General features: G+C 43.2%; 1 pseudogene; it reads right to left on the reverse strand.

The window, feature by feature from the left end:
• Positions 1-846: 846 nt before the first annotated feature.
• LOC127031798 (olfactory receptor 11H4-like) lies at positions 847-2,423 on the reverse strand (annotated as a pseudogene).
• Positions 2,424-15,666: the final 13,243 nt, after the last annotated feature.

Below are 15,666 nucleotides of genomic sequence, written 5' to 3' on the forward strand. Positions count from 1 at the left end.
ATTTCAAAAATAGGAAAAAATATCAGGGAAATCAAAGTCTTTTCAGGAAAATCTTTTAAAAGGAGAATATTTTATATGTCATAAGTAATTTTCTAAATACCATAATATTATTATAGAATGTTCCAAATTAGCAATATGGATATTATATTATATGGTTATTCTTTTCTCCTTATACACAGTTGTTGAATATTAGTGTTTCTCATCTGATTAGTAAGCAGTGTGATTTAATAAAATCCATTCTTTACTTTTACAGGTAATTAGAGTTAATTCTTTTATACAATATTTCTAGTTCTATTTTTGTCCATATAGTTTAAACTGGAATTCTCTTTGGTTGCCTTTTCCACTAATCCTCACATTAAAATAATGTATATATAAACAGAACTGGTCAATCTTTTTTTTAATAGAAACTTATTTAACAGTAGCTTTTTACCAAAAGTTGGAAATAATATTAAAAACATTTAGGATCTAAGTGTGGTGACACATTTATCCAGATAACTGTATTCAAATATCACTAGACAAAAAGAGCAGATATACAAGCCAGCCTCCCTCCACACACACTCATTTCAGTCTCCTATCTTCTACACACACACATTGAGCAGGGCATATTTCCTCCAGCAAAGGCACACACACATAGACACTGCTGCCATCTCCTCCAGTTCTCAATTGTGTTCTGAGTACATTGTCAAATGGGAATTTTTATAGTACAACCTAGAGGTAATGCAAAATGCTGTGTGTGCTCCCCCTGCTTCATTGGAGTCTGAGCCCTCAGAAGGAAAAGTCCCTATATCTCATTGCCCTCCCCTCTGACCAGCCAGTCCCTGCAGAGTGCGGACAGAGCAGAACCCCCTACTGCTCCCCCAGCAGGGTCCTCTTAAGAGCTTGCTTCATCTCCTTGTTCCTCAAGCTGTAGATCAGTGGGTTGAACAGGAGGCTCCCCACTGTGTAGAAGAGAGTCACCAGCTTCCCACTGACCCCCGATGCTACCGGGTTGACATGGTTGACCATGCCAGAGCCGTAGAACAGGCCCAAGACAGCCAGGTGTGAGGAGTAGGTGGAGAAGGCCTTGTGCCACCCAGCCCCAGTTGGCAGCCTCAGCACAGCCCTGATGACTAGCCCATAGGATGCGAGGATGAAGAGGATGGTGATGAAGATTACGAGGGAGCTCAGGGCATAGCAGGAATGTTCAGCCTGGGGAACTGGGGTGCAGAAGGCAGCCAGCAATGGGGCTGGGTCACAGACAAAATGATTGAGGGTGTTGGTGCCACAGAAGGAGAGTTGGGAGATGAGGGTGACAGGCACTATGAACCACAGGAAGCTGATAAGCCAGCAGGAGGAGGCCAGCACCCAGCAGCTGTGTGGGGATATGAGGACGGGGTAGCACAGGGGGTGGCAGATGGTCAGGTACCTATCCAATGCCATGGCAGCGAGGAAGAGGCACTCTGTAGCCCCCATGGACAAGAAGAAATAGAACTGCATAAAGCAGGCAGGGAAGGAGATGGGGAGGCCGGGGGACACCAGGTCAGAGAGCAACTTTGGCTCTGTGGTTGTGACCTAGGAGATCTCCAGCCAGGAGAAGTTCCCCAGCAGGATGTACATGGGCAAGCGTTGGAGGCAGGAGTCCCGCAGAACGGTCCACACAATGCACAGGTTGCCTGCCAGTGTCCCAGTGTAGGCGGAGGAGAGAAGGGCACAGAGGAAAGTGCGGCTCTCCCAGTCCATGGAGGTGAAACCCAGCAGGATGAACTTGGTCACTGGGATGGTGTCATTGGCCGGATGTATCAGGGGGCCCTAGAGATGAAAGGAAACAATCAAGAGGATTCAAAGGTTCTACCCAGACCGCTGGGGGGGGTGGGGTCTAGTTGCTACAGTAGTAGGAACTCGCAGACACACAATCACAATCACTTTCTCTCTCTTCTCCTGCATATCATATTTCAAATTTTGCCTGGGATCTGACACTGAAGCTGGGTTTATTCTGCCTTTGGAAACCCTCCACACTGGATAAAGAACCTGCACTGAGGTATTGAGCCAGCTGTCCTGGCTGGCCAATGAACTCTTGGTCCTGCTTCCTTAGCTTGATCAGCTCCTATGGACCTGTCTAGGATCACAAACTCCATCTGTGCTGGTCAAAACAGTGGATGATGTCACAGAAGCAGAATGAGCTGATTTAATGTCCCCTCTTCCCTATTCTTCAAGACTAATATGGAATTGACTGGGCTGGGGCTGCACATTTGGGCACCTAAATCCACTTGAGTGTTGCCCTAAATCCCTTTGGTAAATGGGATTGGAATCCTAAACCAGTAAAGCACCTTGGGCAAATGTACCCCAAACCTTCTCCTCGTCTAGCTAATGAGTGGCACAGAACTGAATCGAGAGGACCTTTAAAAATTCCTTACCTTGAGTTTGGACAGCTCCAAGGATGACATTAATCATGGATTGGCAAAAAGGCTCTGCTGAAGGAAAATGTAGATCAAATATATAAAAATCTATATGAATGTGTCAATATGATTAAACTCTACAAATTACTGTTGTGCTTGAAATGAATGTACAGAGCCAAATGAGAATTACACATTCTATTTTCCAAAATAGATTAAACTGGTAAATTAAGAGTTACACATTTTATTAATTTTGAGACTCAGACTGTAAAATTAACAACAGCATGCTATATTAATTCAAAAATTTGATTAAAATGAAAAGTATTCCAAATTTTGCTTAAAAATAAATAAATACCTAAGATTTCAATTCCTATATTTAAAATAATTTTATATCAATATATGTTATCAATTTCTACTTTCCATTTAAATAATGAATAATTATGTATATCATGAATTACCATTTTAACTAATATAATAAATTAAGAACTAGATATTGTATTCATTACTCATTAATTGTAAGTCCATATATTATTGATTTCCAGATTCATTTCACGTTAAATTAATAAAATCGTACATTAATAAGTATATATTGCGTTGATTTCCACATTTGTTAAACATGTTGCATTAATAATTGTATTGAATAAGAATGTCTATTATCATTAACATATTTAATAATGATATATTCTTATTTACATTAAAATAGTAAATTAAGAATTATACATTACTTTTGTCTAGATTTGATTAACTATTACATTAGTAAGTATATTTTGCACTATTTTCCAGATGTTATTAAAATTGTATTAATGACAAATGGTACTTCACAGACATGGTTATAATTTTAAGCCGATATGTATATAAATGTCTAGTTTTTATGAAAAAAAAACAACCAAAAACTGAAAACTACATATGTTTTTAGATTTGGTTAAAATATTACATTTATAGTTCTGATTTTTTTAATCTCCAGAGCCAATTAAAATATTGGGTTGATAATTCTGTACAGGACAAATTTCCAGAATTGGTTGAAATATTGGGTTATGAACGCTATACTATGCTAATTCCCAGGTTAAAGTCAAATATTAAAGTGGTAAATATGTATTTTATTAATTCATAGATTAGATTGGTAAAATTAAAATAGATAGATGGGAAATGTTAAATCAATAAATATATTTTTATGTATTTCCAAATTTGATGTAAAAAATCCTGTGTCAATTCTGGGATTCGGACACACCCAGTGAAGTATCTGCTCTGATTATCTCAGAGCAGAGAATATACGACAGATCAGAATATCACTGGAAGGGGGTTTACAAAAAGGAATTGTATTTTGTTTTTTTCTTACTACTTTAGGAAAGAGAAGGGAAAAAAATCCATCCAAAATGTTTTAAAGTTGTTTTCTATTTCTTTTAAACTGAGACATATCTGTCTATCTAACTGCCTATCTATTCTCACACTTACTTTTTTGTTTATGTAGCTGTCTGCCTGTCAGTCTAAAATGAAAATCTGCTCTTTGCTGAAGAACAATTGGCCAGTACAATAATATTTTCTGGACGCTATCAATAATTTAAGCCTTAGCATTTCGTATAACTTGAATTGGCTTTTAAACTGGTGAAATTACACTACTGTGCAGACACACTTTGGTCACAAAGAAGCTGATTTCAGTGTAGTTTAAACTTATTCTTAATTAATTTAAACTAAACCAGAATAATCAGTTTTCAACAGAATTAAGAACATCCACATTCTCTTTGGCATTCATTTAACTACATCAGTTTAAATTCACAGTGCAAATTAAACTGGGTGAGGCTGAAATGGATATGGTCTTCCCTGGTTTTATTAGGATATTACAGGGAGGACAGGGAGATGTTTCCTGGGAGCACTAACACCTGCATTGAAGAGGTGAAGGGATTAGAACTGAAATTCGAGTACCTTTCTCCACCATGTCAATTAGTCATTGGAATTAAATGGGTGTTAGTGGAAAAACAATATCCCAGCTAGTGTAAATCAGCAGAGCTCCATGGAAGAAGGATAGTCAGGTGTAGTGGTCAGTGTGGGTGAGGCTGAGAGTCAAGATTCATAGGTTCTGTCCCCAGCTCTGGCAGGGAAGTGGGGCCAGAGGGATAAAACATTGGCAGTAGCGTAGCTAGGGGAGAAGTAATGCAGCAGCCACTCCCTCACCAAGCACAAGTGGCACTTTTTAAATTTTATTCACCTGGGAGTGAAAAAAAAAAGGTGCCACCCGCTGAGGTGCTTTTACTTACGGGGCGGCGCTTGGGGTCTGTGCTATGCAGGAGGCAGCACTGAAGCTTCATCCCTGAAATGCTGCCAAAGATCTGTGGAGCAAGTGAAGGTCACACTGCTGAGGTGCCGCTGAAGACCTGGAGCGCTGCTCCATCAGTAAAAGCACTGAAGCAGGTGGCGTCTTTTTTTTTCCGCTCCCCTTCTTCCCTCCACCTGGCTCTGCCACTGAACATTAGGTCAGGAAGTCAGGAAGTTCTGGGCCCTGGGGGCAGCCAGAAGGGACCACCCAGTCACCTATTCCTTCCCCCTGTATAGCACAGGCCACTGAGAGCACCTGAAATGAGAACACAGAATTAGCACCTTCAGGAGCCTAGACTATTATTTGCCACAGGCAGAGCAGGTGGGACTAAGGTGCACCAGTGTCTGAGACCTCAGCTGTGGCAGGGAAATGGTTAAATGAGACCCATCCAGATAGTCCTGGTGAGTGACCCACACCCACATGCTGCAAAGGAAGGCGACCGCCCCCTTCCATGACAAGGTGACTGCTCATCTGAACTGAGGGAAAAATCCTTCCCCACCCCACATATGCTGATCAGTGAGAGCCTGGGCATCTGAACAAGAATCAGCCAGCCAACCACTCGAGAGAGACAGACAATGCTCTGTGCCACTTCAGAGCCTGGCCCCGCCCCCAGGCCCCCATCTCCAGCTGTGGTCATTGCCAGGAGCTACAGAGGAAAGAGAGTAATACAAAATAAATTAAACCCTCTCAGAAGAGATTGGTGGAGGGGGATCCCTTCCTGACCCCTGCTGATGGCCGGATGAAACCTTGAGCATGAGCTTTCGGAACACAGGACATTAAGTGGAAGTGAGCTCATGGGCTGCTCAGCCCTGTCTCCACCATCACAAGCAGCTCCATCATACAATCACACTCATATATTTCTCTACCTCTCCATTAAAACGAACAAAGTTGTGTGTCCCCAAAACTCCTTTTGTGAGGCTGCTGCTGAACCTTCTCCTTCTGATGGTTAGAAACTTTCTATTAATTGCCAGGCTGAATTTGTGCCTGGTCGGGTTTGTGGTTGGAGCAGGGAGGGGCAGGTGGCAGAACAATGCAGCAGCCAGGGAAGAATCAAAGCAAGAAGGAGCTGGATGTGAGATCTCAGTATCCTCCTCTCTCTGCCTCCTCTGTGAAGGGAGCTGAGTGAGAGAGGCCTGATATCTGCTCTCTGAGCCACTGAGTCTCTGGGACTTGGTCTCTGGGGTGTGTAGGAACTGTCAGATCTGGATCTGATCTCTGAACAATCTGTGGACACCCAGAACAGTGCTAGGAAGATGCCCCTGCCTCCCAGCCCCCAGCCTTCTGCCCTTCCACCCCACACACACAGCTCACCCTCTCAAACAAAACACGGTGGGTGTCAAGATGAGGCCACATTGAAAGCCTGCAGTGCCATCCCCCTAGGCATGTAGCTAATCCCAGCCAGGGGTTGGCAGTACTCAGGCAGTGCTTTGTCTTCCAGGAGGTGCTAGGTTGTCTTGCTCTCTCCACCCACTGCTCAGGCTCCATTCCCTGAAGCAGGGACACACACACACACACACACACACAAGCACCCCTCAGCGCTGGGTAAGCCATCCCAATATGGCATTGTTTTGTGGCTTTGTGAGCAAGAGCCAGGCTGATATCTGCTCTGTGAGCCGCTGACTCTCTGGGACTTGGTCTCTGGAGCGGGCGGGAGTAGAGAGATCTGGATTTGATCCCTGAATGACCTGTGTACACCCACAACAGGGCCAGCGAGACCCCTCCTTCTTCCCCTCAGTGCCCCTCAGTCTTCTAACCCCCCCCCAACAAACACACACACAGAGCTCACCCCTCAATCACAACAGGTAAGGTGTCAAGATGAGGCCACACTGAAAGCCACCACAGCAGTCCCTTGGGCCCATGGTAAATCCCAGCCAGTGGCTGGCAATACTAAGGAAGAGCTGTGTTCTCTAAGAGGTGCTGGGATCTCTCTCTCTGTCCACTCATTGAGCAGGGTCCATTCCCTGAAGCTAGGACACTCACCTCCCACACCTCAGTGCTGGGTTACCCATCACAGATTCATAGATTCATAGATTCTAGGGTCAGAAGGGACCAATGTGGTCATCTAGTCCGACCCCCTGCACAAAGTAGGAACAGAACCCTACCCATCCACTTCCATAACAAACCCCTAACCTATGCCTGAGTTATTGAAGTCTTCAAATTGTGGTTTGAAGACCTCAAGCTGCAGAGAATCCACCAGCAAGTGACCCATGCCCCACACTGCAGGGGAAGGCAAAAAACCTCCAGGGCCTCTGCCAATCTGCCCTGGAGGAAAATTCCTTCCCAACCCCAAAGATGGCAATCAGCTAAACCCTGAGCATGTGGGCAAGACTCACCAGCCAGCACTCAGAAAAGAATTCTCTGCAGGAACTCAAATCCCATCCCATCCAACATCCCATCACCAACCACTGGGCATACTTATCTGGCGATAATCAAAGATCAATTGCCAAAATTAGGCTCTCTCATCATGCCATCCCTTCCGTAAACTTATCAAGCTTAATCTTAAAGCCAGATATGCCTTTTGCCTCCACTACTCCCCTTGGAAGGCTGTTCCAGAATTTCACTCCTCTAATGGTCAGAAACCTTCGTCTAATTTCAAGTCTAAACTTCCTAGTGTCTAGTTTATACCTATTCGTTCTTGTGTCTACATTGGTACTAAGCTTAAATAATTCCTATCCCTCCCTAATATTAATCCCTCTGATATATTTATAAAGAGCAAGCATATCCCCCACCCCCAGCCTTCTTTTGGCTAGGCTAAACAAGCCAAGCTCTTTGAGTCTCCTTTCATAAGACAGGTTTTCCATTCCTCGGATCATCCTAGTAGCCCGTCTCTGAACTTGTTCTAGTTTGAATTCATCCTTCTTAAACATGGGAGACCAGAACTGTACACAGTATTCCAGGTGGAGTCTCACCAGTGTCTTATATAACGGTACTAACACCTCCTTATCTTTGCTGGAAATACCTCGCCTGATGCATCCTACAACCGCATTAGCTTTTTTAACGGCCATATCACATTAGCGGCTCATAATCATCCTGTGATCTACCAATACCCCAAGGTCCTTCTCCTCCTCTGTTGCTTCCAACTGATGCGTCCCCAATCTATATCTAAAGTTCTTCTTATTAATCCCTAAGTGCATGACCTTGCACTTTTCACTATTAAATTTCATCCTATTACTATTACTCCAGTTTACAAGGTCATCCAGATCTTCCTGTATGATATGCCAGTCCTTCTCCGTGTTAGCAATACCCCCCAGCTTTGTGTCATCCGCAAACTTTATTAGCACATTCCTGCTTTTTGTGCCAAGGTCGGTAATAAAGAGGTTAAATAAGATTGGTCCCAGAACCGATCCTTGAGGAACTCCACTAGTAACCTCCTTCCAGCCTGACAGTTCACCCTTCATATGACCCGTTGTAGTCTACCCTTTAACCAGTCCCTTTCAGTTTTCATATTGATCCCCATCTTTTCCAATTTGACTAATAATTCCGCATGTGGAACTGTGTCAAATGCCTTACTGAAATCCCCATGCGGTGTCACTTTGTGGCTGCTCCCCTGCCTCAGAGCTTGCTTAATCTCAGTGCTGGGTGAGCTTTCCTCATGTGGTGCCACTGTGAAGTCATTACTCAGCTTCCCCACCACAGAGCTGACTGCATTTCAGGTGTGCTGTGCACATGGAGTCCACGTGCCAAGTTTAGACCTCATACTGCTGGGGTATGATGTGTTTCTCTTTTACCAAGCCAGGGAAGAGCAAAATCCTGTCTGGTCCCCATTGTGTGGGCACCACATTCTGCCAGCATATTAATCATTATCATTAATTAACTAGAATGTCATATACTCCCTTGCTTCTCTAGGCCAAGCTGTTCACCCAGCTGGGCTGGATCCCCTCTATGGCCAGCCCCTGGCCCACTCTGGTCAGAACCCAATGGATAAGGGTGGAGATTGGAAAACTGTAAAAGCTGGCCACTGAAATCAGGCCTTTCCAATTTTCACCAAACTAAACAGGATAATCTCAGTGGGGCTGGCTGAAGTGGTTGAGAGGGACCTCGGAATGAGGGGGGTCTCAATGGAGTGGGAGTAATAAGAGTTCTGATCTGAATGGAAGTGAGGGGCCAAGCTTCGGGTGAGGGAAGATGGAGTGGGGGCCCACTTGAACAGTTTTTTACCAGACAGTCTTCTTTTTGGCTGGTTTGTTGCCCAACCTGAGGGAGCAGGACAGCACTTTCTTTAACATGGTGTCTGCCAGGCAGCATGACAAGGTCACATTGGTAGCGGGAAGCCCCACGCTGTTCCTGGAAGTGCAGGAATCTCTGGTATTCTGGGAATGCATGTGTGACCCCCCCTAGTTCCACCTCAAATGCTTTTCAGCAAACTCAGCAGTTACAGGATTCATGGAAAGGTACTATCATGGGTCAGTAACTGGCTAAATTATAAGACACAAAGTATAGGAGTAAATGGTTAGTTTTCACAGTGGAGAAAATAAATAATATGGTCCCACAAGAAACTACATTAGGACTAGTATTGTTCAACATATTCTTAAATGATCTGTAAACAGGAGGCAAAATTTGTGAAAGTTACCAAATTACTCAAGATACTTCAATTTGAAGCTGACTGCGAAGAGTTACAAAGGGATCTCAAAAAGCAGCAAAGAATCCTGTGGCACCTTATAGACTAACAGACGTTTTGGAGCATGAGCTTTCGTGGGTGAATACCCACTTCATCAGATGCATGTAGTGGAAATTTCCAGGAGCAGGTATATATATGCAGGCAAGCTAGAGATAAAGGGATCTCACAAACTGGGTGACTGGATAACCAAATTGTAGATAAAATTCAGTATTGATATGTGCAAAGTAATGCACATTGGTAAAACACAATCCCAACTATACACACAAAATTATGGGGGCTAAATTAGCTGTTATCACTTAAAAAAGAAGTGGAAGATTGGATAAATGACCAGGGAGGAGTATAAAAATATTGCTCAGGCATGCAGGAGTGAAATCAGGAAAGCCAAATCACACTTGGAGTTGCAGCTAAAAAGAGATGTTAAGAGTAAAAAGATGGGTTTCTTCAGGTATGTTAGCAACAAGAAGAAAGTCAAGGAAAGTGTGGACCCCTTACTGAATGAGGGAGGCAACCTAGTGACAGAGGATGTGGAAAAAGCTAATGTACTCAAATATTTTTTTGCCTCTATCTTCACAAACAAGGTCAGCTCCCAGACTACTGCACTGGGCAGCACGGCAAGGGGAGGAGGTGACCAGTCCTCTGTGGAGAAAGAAGTGGTTCAGGACTATTTAGAAAAACTGGACAAGCACAAGTCCATGGGGCCGGATGCGCTGCATCCGAGGGTGCTAAAGGGGGTGGTGGATGTGATTGCAGAGCCATTGTCCATTATCTCTGAAAACTCATGGCGAACGGGAGAAGTCTCAGATGACAGGAAAAAGGCTAATGGAGTGCCCATCTTTGAAAAAAGGGAAGAAGGAGGATCCAGGGAACTAAAAGCCAGTCAGCCTCAGTCTATGGAAAAATCATGGAGCAGGTCCTCAAGAAATCAATTTTGAAGCAATTAGAGGAGAGGAAAGTGATCAGGAACAGTCAGTATGGATTCACCAAGGGCAAATCATGCCTGACTAACCTAATTGCCTTCTATGAGGAGATTACTGGGTCTGTCTATGAGGGGAAAGCAATGGATGTGTTATTTCTTGACTTTAGCGAAGCTTTTGATGGATCTCCCACAGTATTCTTGCCAGCAAGTTAAAGAATTATGGGCTGGATGAATGGACTATAAGGTGGATAGAAAGCTGGCTAGATCGTCGGGCTCAACAGGTAGTGATCAACAGCTCCATGTCTAGTTGGCAGCCAGTTTCAAGCAGAGTGCCCCAAGGGTTGTTCCTGGACTCGGTCTTGTTCAATATCTTCGTTAATGATCTGGTTGATGGGATGCATCGCACTCTCACCAAGTTTGCAGATGACACTAAACTTGGTGGAGTGGTAGATATGCTGGAGGGTAGGGATAGGATACAGAGGGACCTAGACAAATTAGAGGATTTGGCCAGAAGAAACCTGATGAGGTTCAACAAGGACAAGTGCAGAGTTCTGCTCTTAGGACGGAAGAATCCCATTCACTGTTACAGACTAGAGACTGAATGGTTAGGAAGCAGTTCTGCAGAAAAGGATCTACGGGTTATAGTGGACGAGAAGCTGGATATGAGTCAACAGTGTGCCCTTGTTGCCAAGAAGGCTAACGGCATATTGGGCTCTATAATTAGGGGCATTGCCAGCAGGTCGAGGGAAGTGATCATTCTCCTCTATTCGACATTGGTGAGGTCTCATCTGGAGTACTGTGTCCAGTTTTGGACCCCACACTACAAGAAGAATGTGAATAAATTGGAAGAAGTCCTGTGGAGGGCCACAAAAAATGGTTAGGGGGCTGGAGCACATGACTTAGGAGGAGAGACTGAGGGAACTGGCATTCTTTAGTCTGCAGAAGAGAAGAATGAGGGGAGATTTGACAACTGCTTTCAACTACTGAAAGAGGGTTCCAAGGAGGATGGATCTAGACTGTTCTCAGTGGTACCTGATGACAGAACAAGGAGTAATGGTCTCAAGTTGCAGTTGGAGAGGTTTAGGTTGGATATTAGGAAAAAAACTTTTTCACTAGGAGGGTCGTGAAGCACTGCAATGTTAAGGTTACCTAGGAAGGTGGTGGAATCTCCTTCCTCAGAGGTTTTGACAAAGCCCTGGCTAGGATGATGTAGTTGGGGATTGGTCCTGCTTTGAGCAGGGGGTTGGACTGGATGACCTCCTGAGGTCCGTTCCAACCTTGATATTCTATGATTCTATGATTCTATGAATAGTCCTCTGAAAACATCTGCAGCCGCAGTCAAAATATCTAGCAGAATGTTGCTAATCATAAGAAAAGGGATAGATACTAAAACAGTAAATATCATAATTCCAACATATCATTTCCTTGTACGCCTACAACTTGAGTATTGCAGACAGCTCTGGTCATTCCATCCAAAAATATGTATATTAGAATTGGAAAAGATGCAGACTTGCAATAAAATGATAAAAGGGATTGAACAGCTTCCATATGAGGAGAGAACAGAGATGAGTAAGGACTGTTAGGCTAGCAGTCTATAAAATCATAAATGGCATAGAGAAAGTGAATAGGGAAGTGTTATTTATCTCTTCACATAAAACAAGAACTAGGTTAATTGGTTAATTTGGTTAATTAATTAATTGGTTAATTAATTGATTAATTAACAGACAGCAGGTTAAAAAACAAACAAATAAAAAGAAGTACTTCACACAATGCACAGTCAGCCCATGGAAAAAAAATCCCAAACCCCTGCTCTCCATGTCAAGGCTTTTTTCCCCGCTTCGAACTTTCGAGTACAAAAAGTGGAGACCTGCATGAACACTTCTGAGCTGAATTACTAGCTTAGATCTGGTACACTGCCACCAGCCAGAATTTAATGCATTTCTGTTCCCCAAAACCTTCCCTGGGGAACACAGATCCAAACCCCTTGGATCTTAAAACCATCCCCCTTAGTCCAAAGAGCGAACAATGAACAGCGAACAAAACAAAAAGCACAAACAAAGACTTCCCTCCACCAAGATTTGAAAGTATCTTGTCCCGTTATTGGTCCTCTGGTCAGGTGTCAGCCAGTTTTACTGAGCTTCTTAACCCTTTACAGGTAAAAGATACATTAACCCTTAACTATCTGTTTATGACAGTGGATATGGGAGAAGCCATGGAAGTGATATACCTTAACTTTAGCGAAGCTTTTGATATGGTCTCCCAAAGTATTCTTGTCAGCAAGTTAAAGAAACATGGATTGGATGAATGGACTATAAGGTGAACAGAAAGCTGACTAGATCGTTGGGCTCAACAGGTAGTGATCAATGGCTCAATGTCTAGTTGGCAGCTGGTATCAAGCAAGAGTGCCCCAGGGGCTGGTTTATTCAACATCTTCATTAATAATCTGGATGATGGGATGAATTGCATCCTCAGCAAGTTTGTGAATGACAGTAAGCTTGGGGGAGAGGTAGATATGCTGGAGGGTAGGAATAGGGTCCAGAGTGACCTAGACAAATTGGAGGCTTGAGCCAAAAGAAATCTGATAAGGCGCAACAAGAACAAGTAAAGTCTTGCATATAGGATGGAAGAATCTCATGCACTGCTAGAGGCTTGGAATGGACTGGATAAATGGCAGTTCTGCAGAAAAGGACCTGGAAATTACAGTGGATGAGAAAATGGATATGAGTCAAGAGTGTGCCCTTGTTGCCAAGAAGGCTAATAGCATACTGGGCTGCGTGAGTAGGAGCATTGCCAGCAGACTGAGGGAAGTGATCATTTCCCTCTATTCAGCACTATTGGTGCCATACCTGGAATACTGCATCCAGTTTTGGTCCCCCCACTACAGAAGGGATGTGGACAAATTGGAGACAGTCCAGTGGAGGGCAACAAAAATGATTAGGGGGCTGAGGCACATGACTTATGAGGAGAGGCTGAGGGAACTGGCATTATTTAGTCTGTAGAAGAGAAAAGTGAGAGGGGATTTGACAGCAGCCTTGAACTACCTGAAGGGGTTTCAAAGAGGATGGAGAGAGGGCTGGCTCCAGGCACTAGTGAAGGAAGCAGATGCCTGGGGCGGCCAATAGAAAGATGCAGTAGTGTGTCCGTTGTTGGGGCGGTACATTCGGATCGGCGATGGCAGTACTTCGGCTGCAGCTCATTCGGCCCGTATTAGATCGGCGGCAATTCAGTGGCAGGTCCTTCACTCTCTGTCTTCCTCTTCAGCAGCAGCTCGATTGGGTTCTTCTTTTCTTCTTTTCTTTGCTGCTTGGGGCGGCAGAAAAGCTGGAGCCAGTACTGGGTGGAGATAGGCTGTTCTCAGTGTTGGCAGATGATAGAACAAGAAACAATGGTCTCAAGTTGGAGTGGAGGAGATCTAGGATGGATATTAGGAAAAACATTATAACTAAGAGGGTGAAATGGGTTACCTAGGGAGGTGGTGGTATCTCCATCCTTAGATTTTTTTTAAGTCCTGACTTGAGAATGCCCTGGCTGGGATGATTTAGTTAGGACTGGTCCTGTTTTGTGCAGGGGATTGGACCTCCTGAGGTGTCTTCCAACCCTAAACTTATATGATTCTATATTTCCATCTATACAGTTTTTAAACAAACACCTAAGTGACACAGCAATCTAAACTCAAGTGTCTTGGGATTTTTTGTGACTCAAAAGCCAATCAAATGTCCAAATTTTCCCTGAGTCTCACATACTTTCCAGCAACTCAAAGCTCAGCCAACTCCACACATATGGAAAACACTTGCAATATGTAAATCCCAAATCTGAAAACTCCATATATTTCTCAATAATCTCCCTTGGAACCAAAATGCCAGGTGCCTAATGCCCAAATCCCCAATGTAGAATTTTTATTGGTCTTGTCTAGTGAAACTCGAGGGATTTCAGAGCTGTTTCATCTTATACCAGTGTTAGTGGAAAGGTCAGAAATAATATAATGAGATTTCTGGGGCTGATACTTCTTTGAACCTAGATGTGTTTTCTTCACCATGAGAGAGGTGAACAACTCTGAGATGTGACTTCCAGTGGCATTCTTCATTGCTTAAAGTCAGCTGGCCCTGAGATCACAGACATGGTAGAGTGAAGGGTTGAGAATTTAGACATAAAATATGGAAAATGTTAACTGTAATACCAAGAATTTGAAACTGTTCTATGACAATTCTGTTTTGTGACAAGTTTCAAAGTTTCAAAATTTGTTTTTCTTCTGCAATGAAACAAAACCAAAACACTTGGAACATTTTCATGAAATGGAATTGGCTGAACTTTTGGTACTGGAGTAAAAAGGTCAGGTTTTCAGCTTCTTCAATCTATCTATCTATCTATCTATCTATCTATCTATCCCCATCCACCCCACTATCTATCTATCTATCTATCTATCTATCCTCAGAAGCTATCTGAGAGCCCTGGAACTCAGAAGTCTTCCCATCAGAAACTTAATTGAATCAATACATCTCTGGCAAGAATCTCCGCTTCATTGAAACAACAGCATATTTTGATGAAAATACATTTACCTGGAAATGTTCTGACCAGCTTCTATGCATTTGTGTTATGGAGAGGGAGGAAATGCTCAGATAAGGACATAATATTTTGAGTAGGGTTTAACGCTTATGACCTGATTTTCAAAAGTACTTGGACACTTATACTTACAGATAGGTGCCTAGTGGCATTTTTAAAATAATGTAGGCGTCTAATACCCATTGAAATCAATGGGAGTTGGGCACCTCGGTGCCTTTGAAAAACCCAATAGGTCCCTATCTGTATCTTTAGGCACTCAAAGACATTTAAAAATTTGGCCCTTGATGGTTCCAGAGCATTTCCATGTATAGAGTTCTTACAAAATACAAATTACCAAACCTATACATCTCCCCATAAATTCGTAGAGCCCATAGATTCCAAGTCTAGAAGGGATCATAGTGGTCATTTAGACTGACCTCTTGTACAACACAGGTCAGAGAATGTCCTCAAAATAATTCCAGTGATAGAGAATCCACCATGACCTTGGGTAAATTGTTCCAGTACTTAATTGTGCTCCCTTTGAAAAATATATGCCTTATTTCCAGTCTGAACGTGTTTAGCTTCAACTTCTAGCCATTGGCTCATGATATCTGTTAGACTGAAGAGTGCAGAAAAAAATCTGGCCATTTAGATCTGGCTTCAGCAAATCATATTTTAGCTTTGGAGCTGGCCGATGAGCATAAGTGCAGTTTCATTAAAATTTCAGAAATTTCAAACTTTATTTGTTGCAATTTTTAATCAGACATTTTTAAATATTGATGAAAACATTCTCAGACAGATTCTCAGATTCAGGCTGGGGATATTAGCAATGTGCTTAGGCACAGGAATGGCTACAAATGGACAGAAACAAGGAATTTTACTCTCCAGGTCAGACTCACTGTTACTTTGG

Source organism: Gopherus flavomarginatus, chromosome 11, assembly GCF_025201925.1.
Source record: "Gopherus flavomarginatus isolate rGopFla2 chromosome 11, rGopFla2.mat.asm, whole genome shotgun sequence".
Classification (NCBI taxonomy): Eukaryota; Metazoa; Chordata; order Testudines; family Testudinidae; genus Gopherus; species Gopherus flavomarginatus.